Below are 8,425 nucleotides of genomic sequence, written 5' to 3'. Positions count from 1 at the left end.
ATAGACTATTTTTTTTTAGAGTACTTTTAGATTCACAGCAAAATTGAGCAGAAAGTTCAGAGTTCCCATATACCCCTTCCCCCCACATACCCACAGCCTCTCCCACTGTCAGCATCACGAGAGTGGTAAATTTATTGTTGTCAACAGACCTACATTGTCGAAAGCATGGACTTCATACTTTAGTGGACTTTAGTCCATACTTTCCACTAGGAGTCACTGTTGGTGTGGTACCTTATATGGGTTTGCACAGATAGATAGTAGCATGGATTCACTGATTATAATATCCTACAGAATAGTTTCACCACCTGAAAAATCCTTCTATGTTTTGCTTATTTGTCCTTCCCTGAACTTAACTCCGGGCAACCATTCATCTTTTTACTGCCTCCAGAGTTTTGCCTTTTCCAGAATGTCATTGAGTTGGAATCATATAGCATGCAGCCTTTTCAGATTGGTTTCTTTTACTTGTCACTATTTTTATTTTAGCGATTCTGAGAAGTGTGTAGTGATCTCTCGTTGTGGTTTTAATTGGCAGTTCCCTAATGACTAATGACATTGAACGTCTATATCTACCTATCCATTTATCTATAGTGTTTTTGAGTGTATCTCTTTGTGTAGCTTTTATAGTGCTTACTTTATTACAATTTTCATATGTAGAAGTATACAAAAATATATGGTTATAATTATATATTATATATAACATATGTTATATTATATATAATTATATTATATTATATATAACATATGTTATATATAATATATACTTATTTATATATAAATATGTATAGCTATACAGAAATGTAATATACAAATTCTATTATATATTGTTATATATAAATTATGTGTAAGTATATATAAATGTAATAAATATAATTTATATATATATATTTTTTATAATTTATATTTTTAAAATTTATATTTATATACGAAAAAGACGGATACTCAATGGTTAAACTTTCATAAAGTTAATATTGTTTACTGCTTCATTAGGGACATTCTTAAGCAAAACTGGCTTTAAAATTATGTGTTTATTTATTTACTGCAAATGTACAACAGTAAAATTATAATGACTTCCAGTGACAGTTTGCTACCCCTGCCTTGATTTGTGCTAAGACACCAGCAGTTTTACCCATGACTACTTTTTTACTCCAATTTTTTTTATTGTGGTAAAAATTTGTAAACTATAAAATTCTCATGATGCCTGGCTGGCTCAGTCCCTAGAACATACGACTCTTAATCTCAGGGCTGTCAGTTCAACCCCCATATCAGGGGTAGAGTTTACTTTAAAAATAAATAAATATAAGGGCCCCTGGGTGGCTCAGTTGGTTAAGCGTCTGCCTTTGGCTCAGGTCATGATCCCAGGATCCTGGGATCGAGTCCCACATCGGGCTCCTTGCTCAGTGGGAAGCCTGCTTCTCCCTTTCCCTCTGCCTGCCACTCCCCCTGCTTGTGCTCTCTCTCTCTCTCCTTGTCAAATAAATAAAAAAATCTTAAAAAAAAAAAAATACAGGTGGCACCTGGGTGGCCCAGTCGGTTAAGCATCCAACCCTTGGTTTTGGCTCAGGCTGTGATCTCTGGGTCGTGGGATTGAGCCCTGAGTCGAGTCGAGCTCTGTGCTCAGTAGGGAGTCTGTTTGAGATTCTCTTTCCCTCTGCCTTTTCCCCCATGCTCTCTCTCACTCTCTCTATCTCTAAAATAAATAAATAATCTTGAAAAAATAAATAATATAAATTTTAAAAAACTATAAAATTCACCATTTAACCATTTTAAAGTGGCATTTAGTACATTTAAAATGTTATACAACCACCACCACTCTCTAGTTCCAGACATTTTCCTTACCCCCGAAAGAAAATTATCCACTAAGCAGTTATTCTCCCTCCTCCCTTCAGCCCCTGGCAACCACTCATCTGCTTTCTGTCTTTATAGATTTACCTAGTCTGGACATTTTGTATAAATGGAGTCATACAATATGTGACCTTTTATGTCTGGCTTCTTTCACTTAACATAAGATTTTTGAGGTTCGACCGTGGTATCAGTCCATCCTTCCTTTTTATAGCTGGATAATATTCCGTTGTATGAGTATACCACATTTTTTATCCATTCATCCGTTGATGGGCATTTGGGTTGTTTCCACCTTTACCTATTGTGAATAATGTTGCTACGAACCTTTGTTCTCTGCTATGAACCATAGTTTTTGTTTGAACATCTACTTTTTTTTTTAAAGATTTATTTATTTATTTATTTGACAGAGAGATACACAGCGAGAGAGGGAACACAAGCAGGGGGAGTGGGAGAGGGAGAAGCAGGCTTCCCGCGGAGCAGCAAGCCTGATGCGGGGCTCGATCCTAGAACCCCGGGATCATGACCCGAGCCGAAGGCAGACGCCTAACGACTGAGCCACCCAGGCGCCCTTGAACATCTACTTTTTTTAAACATTTTTTTAAATTAAATAATCTCTTTGCCCATTGTGGGGCTCGAACTCATGACCCTGAGATCAAGAGTTGCACCCTCCACCAAGTGAGCCAGCCAGGTGTCTCTGAACATCTATTTTCAATTCTTTGGGGAATATATCTAGGAGTAACATTGGTGAGTCATATGGCGATTCTATGTTTAACTTTTTGAGGAACTGTCATATACTTTGCATGGTAGCTTCACCATCCTACACTCCCACCAGCAATGCATGGAGGGGTCCAATTTCTTTATATCCTCATCAGATTTGTTATTTTCCGTTTTTATCGTTGTTGTTTTTTTTAAAAGTCATCTCTACACCCAACATGGGGCTTGAACTCATGACCCCTGAGATCAAGAGTCGGATGCTCTACAGACTGAGCCAGCCAGGTGCCCCTATTTTCCATTTTTAAAAATTATAACAATTCTAGTGGATGTAAGGAGGTATCTCATTATAGACTCACAAATACTTTTGACCCAGAAGTTTAAATGTCACCATAGAAGAGGCAAATAACATTTTAGTATTAATATGACAATATTTTTATCTCCATGACCCCATGAAACGATTTGGGAAGTTGTTAGGGGTCTGTGAGCCACCCTTTACGAAGAGCTGCACAAGTTAAATGCAGGGAGTAATGGTAGACTTTTCTTTACACAGCTAGTGATTTTATTTATTTATTTTATTTTATTTATTTTTTTAAACATTGTATTTATTTATTTGAGAGAGAGTGAGTGAGAGACAGAGAAAGAAGGATCATGGGGAGGGGCAAACAGAGAGGGAGAAACAGACTCCCTGCTGAGCAGGGAGCCCCACATGGGGCTCAATCTGGGGACTCTGGGATCATGACCCGAGCCGAAGGCAGACACTAAACTGACTGAGTCACCCAGACACCCTGGTTAGTGGCATTTTAGATGATTTTTCTTGGCTGCTTGCCTTTCAGAAGGGGCAAAGTTAAGATAGTAGTTAAAGACATGAACTTTTATATCAGATAGACATGGATTTGAATCCTGGCTCAATAAATAGTGACATAATTTTAGGACACTTGCCTAATATCTCTGAGCCTCAATTTCCTCAGCCATAAAATAGCTACATATGGGAATTTTTATGTGGTTTAATAACACAAGTGTAAATTGTTTGGTGCATAGTGGGCACTCAGCAGAGTAGCTATGCAAAGTAGGTAGTATTAAAAGTGTGATAAAATTTATTATCTAAACAGGGCAATTTTGAGGGTGAAGAGTGTTGTCAGAAAGGACTATGGACAGGGCACCTGGGTGGCGGAGTCGGTTTAGTGTCTGACTCTTGGTTTCGGTTCAGGTCATGATCTCAGAATCATGGGATCAAGCCCCACCACAGGCTCCACGTTCAATGGGGAGTCCGCTTGAGATTCTCTCCCTTTCCCTCTGCTCCTCCCCCAGCTCACACTATCTCTCTCTAAAATAAATAAAATATTAAAGAAAAAAAAAGAAATGACTATGGACACCAGGCTTTCCTTGTCTCAGACAAACCTGGGATAAAAAGAAGTTGTAAGCAGTCCCTTTAGCAACGGAAGAGACAATGTTGTCCGCGTGCTGCTGGGTAACGATGCAGGCTCTGGAGCCAGACTGTCTGGGTTCACACCCCACCACACACTGGTTGTATGACCTTGCACAAACTACTTCATCTCTCTCTGCCTATATTTCCCCACCTCTGTACTGAGCAACAACAATACTTTTCTCAGAATGTTGTTGCACGAATTAGACTATATGATATATGTGAAGCGCTTTAAATAGTTCCTGGTACATCATGAGCACTTTGTAAGCAAGAGCTGCTATTGTTAGAAGAGGAAATGCAAGGGGAGGGTAAGAAGAGGGAGGGTAAGGCGGCAGGAGGAATTATCTTGGAGGATAATTGGTTATTTTCAGTAAACTGCCTGGAGTAGTGAAGGGATTAGTTAAGAGTGATTTTTGGTAAGCCTCTAATTAGCAGTTTTGCAGTTGTGTATGTGCCTTTCCTCATAGTCCATGTTCGTGGCAGTTTACAATCAAAATCCTGCTTAAGAAAATTCAGCCCTTTAAAGGTTGATCTCGTTGTGGTTTTCTGTGCAGGATCTTGACCATTTGTGTTGCAAGCTTTTCTGGTCTCCCAGCTGTGACTGCTCCATAATCAAGGATTCTCAAATTGAGATGGAGATAATTTTTCAGCATTTTGTATTTTTTAAAAAATTATTTTATTTATTTATTAGAGAGAGAGAGTGCACAAGCAGGGGGAACGACAGGCAGAGGGAGAAGCAGGATCCCCGCTGAGCAAGGAGCCCAATGTGGGGACTCGATCCCAGGACCCTGGGATCATGACCTGAGCCGAAGGCAGACTCCTAACGACTGAGCCACCCAGGCACGCCTAAAATGTGCCTTTAAAAAAAAAAAAGAGGGGCACCTGACTTGCTCAGTCGGTGGAGCATGCGATTCTTGATCTCCGGGTTAGAGTTCAAGCCCCATGTTGGGTGTAGAGATTACTTAAAAATAAAATCTTTACAAAATAGTAAAAATAAAACTAAAAAAAAGAAAACAAGCCTCAGTTGCCGTTCAAAAATTCTGATGGTAGTTTTTTTTTTTTAAGATTTTATTTATTTATTTGAGAGAGAGAGAGCACAAGCAGGGGTAGGGGCAGAGGGAGAAGCAGACTCCCTGCTGAGCAGGGAGCTCAATACGGGGCTCAATCCAGGAACCCTGTGATCATGACCTGAGCTGAAGGCAGATGCTTAACCGACTAAGCCACCCAGGCGCCCCAGACCAGGCGCCCCAGACTTCTGATGATAGTTGAGAAGGAAAAACAAATTATAAAAGAAATAAAGAAATAAACATTTTAATTTTGTAGGTTTTATGAGTTTATTGTTGGAAAATTCAAAGGACTCTATCAAAAATTATCAGAGGTAATAAGTTCTTATAATTATATATTTAAGTAAGTATGCAAGATTATTTGTACATGTGAATGCCATAATGCTAAAATATACAATGATAATGAAATGATCATTTGGATTCTGTACCCAATTCCAATCCGTGTGTGTGTGTGTGTGTGTGTGTGTATAGGGATGGGGGATTGCACACACAAATAAGCAATTCTCAAGACATCAGCTGGTGTCCTAGAATTCAACTCAGTTTCAAACTGTCTCCCCAGAGACAGCATCAGATTCCACAGGTTAAAGGCTCAGTCCTACAAGACTGTCCCTCATCCCCCAAGTCAGATGCCTGTTGCAAGCCCAGGTTGATACTTGTGCTTCCCACTGAGGGGCTATCAACTGGGGGGTCCCATACCTCCACTCCAGCCTTGGGTTTGATTAACTTGCTAGAGTGGTTCACAGAACTCAAAGAAATATTTTATTTACCAGATTACTGGTTTATTATAAAAGAATATAACTCAGGAACAGCCAGATAGAAGAAATGCAAAGGGCAAGGTATGTGGGAAGAGGCGTGGAGCATCCCTGCCTTCTCTGGGCATGTTATTCTCTCTGTACCAGGTTCACCAACCCAGAAGCTCTGCAAACCATGTCATTCTGGGTTTCTTTGGAGGCTCCATTACATAGGCATGATTGATTAAATCACTGCCATTTGTGGTTGAACTAAAATTCCAGCACCTGCCCTTCCCTGGAAGTGGGGAGAGAGGGGGACTGAAGGTTCCAACCCTCTAATCACACGATTGTTTCCCCATACAAGTCCCCATCCTTAGGTCCTTTTCAAAAGTCACCTCAGTAACATAAACCCAGCTGTGGTGGAAAGGGACTCATAAATAAGACATCTATCTCACCATGATTGCTCTAAAGCAATTTCAAGAACTGAGGACAAAGACCAAATATTATGACAAAAACCACACCTGTTCCTCTTACCAGCTCAGGAAATTCCAACAGCCTTGGGTGCTCTGAGTCATGAACCATAGACAAAGACCAAATATAATGAGAAATATATTTTCGTCATTCAGATGATTTCTTATGAATCATATTATCACTGATGCCTTTTTTTGGTTTGTGCAAATACTGAATTATTGATAATTAACTCAAGACACACAACATTTATAAAATCATAAGATTGTAACAAGAAAAATAAAAGGACAAGAATAAATGGACAGATATATAATATTCCCAGGTGAGAATTTTAAATACAGAAGACAAATAATTCCTAACTGAATGTAATACATAGGTTTATGCATCATTGATGCATTATCAATAGAAGTTATAACAGAATAGAAAATAGAACTTGACAATTTGATAGTCACCTGGAGGACCAAAGAAATCAATATGAATTTATAAATATGTATATATTTACATAAAATTGTTCTGTCATATTTGAAACATTTTAGAAAGTAATAAAAACCAAAACATTGTAGTACTGGGTTAAAAGAAGATAAATTGCCCAGGGGATTCTATTCCATTGTTCATATATTATAAAATTAATGTATGGTGAAACAGAAGCAATATGACAACTGGGGAGAGAGGCTGGGGAGTGGGGGGGTTGGTAATTCTGCTCTCAGCTTGCCTCTCTGCTTCCCTGTCTCCATGCCTGAGCTCCTGCCATTCACTTGGCTAAGTGGGTTCAGGGCCTGCCAGGTCTCTCTCTTCTCTATCTGCACATCACTGTGTTGCTATATCTGGTATCTGGCCAGAAAGTGGTATTATCTTAGGTTTTGGGGTCAGGCTTTAGTTGGGAGATCCAAGTTGCATGCTCTACCTCAGCTTCATCACATGGAGACACTGGGAGTATTGGACATGAACTCACTTCTATCAAAGCAGTGCTTCCTGACCTACAACTTCTTTTTTATTTTAATTTTTTTAAAGATTTTATTTATTTATTTGACAGAGAGAGACACAGCAAGAGAGGGAACACAAGCAGGGGGAGTGAGAGAGGGAGAAGCAGGCTTCCCACGGAGCAGGGAGCCTGATGTGGGGCTCGATCCCAGGACCCTGGGATCATGACCTGAGCCGAAGGCAGACGCTTAATGACTGAGCCACCCAGGCGCCCCTCAGGTTTTACTTTTAAGTCTTTAATCCGTTTTGAGTTAATATTTGTGGTGGTGTAAGATAGGGGGTTAATCTCGTCATTTTGTATGTGATTATCTAGTTTTCCCAGCACCATTTACTGATGAGACGATTCTTTCCCCATTGAGTATTCTTGACTACCATATCAAATATTAGCTGACTGTATATGCAAGGATGTACCTCTGAGCTCTCTATCCCATTTGTCTAGGTGTGTGTTTTGATGAGTATCAGACTGTTTTGATTACTATAGCCTTATCGTGCCATTGGAAAGAGGAAGTGTGATGCTTCCACTGTTGTTCTTCTTCCTCATGCTTCCTTGGCAATTTACAGTCTTTGTGATCCTATATGGATATGAGGATTGTTTTTTTCTGTTTCTGTAAAATATGCGAGTGGAGTTTTGACAGGGATTACGTTGGATCTCTGGATGGCTTTGGGTGCTAGGCACATTTGAACAATTTTAGTTCTTCTGATCCATGGACACTAAATATCTTTCCGTTTATCTGTGTCTTCTTCAATTTTTTTAATCCAAGTCTTAGTGTTTTCCGTATACAAATCTTTTACCTCTTTGGTTAAATTTATTCCCAAGGACTTTATTGTTTTTGATGCTATTATAAATAGGATTTGTTGTTGTTGTTGTTGTTGTTGTTTCAATTTTCTCAGATATTTCGTTGTTAGTGTATAGAAACTCAACTGATTTCTTTTTTTTTTTGAAGACTTTATTTATTTATTTGACAGAGAGAGAGAGAGCACAAGCAGGGGGAGCGGCAGGGAGAGGGAGAAGCAGACTCCCCACTGAGCAGGGAGCCTGATGCGGGTCCTGATCCCAGGACTCTGGGATCATGACCCGAGCTGAAGGCAGATGCTCAACAGACTGAGCCACCCAGGCACCCCTCAACTGAGCTCTGTATCTTAATTTTGTATCCTGCAACTTTACCAGATTCATTTATTAGTTCTAACAGGTTTTTTTGGTGGAA

The sequence above is a fragment of the Mirounga angustirostris genome, unplaced genomic scaffold (genome assembly GCF_029215605.1).
Source record: "Mirounga angustirostris isolate CCGP_5_RB_7025 unplaced genomic scaffold, mMirAng1.0.hap1 SCAF_14, whole genome shotgun sequence".
In the NCBI taxonomy this organism is placed as follows: domain Eukaryota; kingdom Metazoa; phylum Chordata; class Mammalia; order Carnivora; family Phocidae; genus Mirounga; species Mirounga angustirostris.
This window is presented reverse-complemented; position numbering follows the sequence as displayed.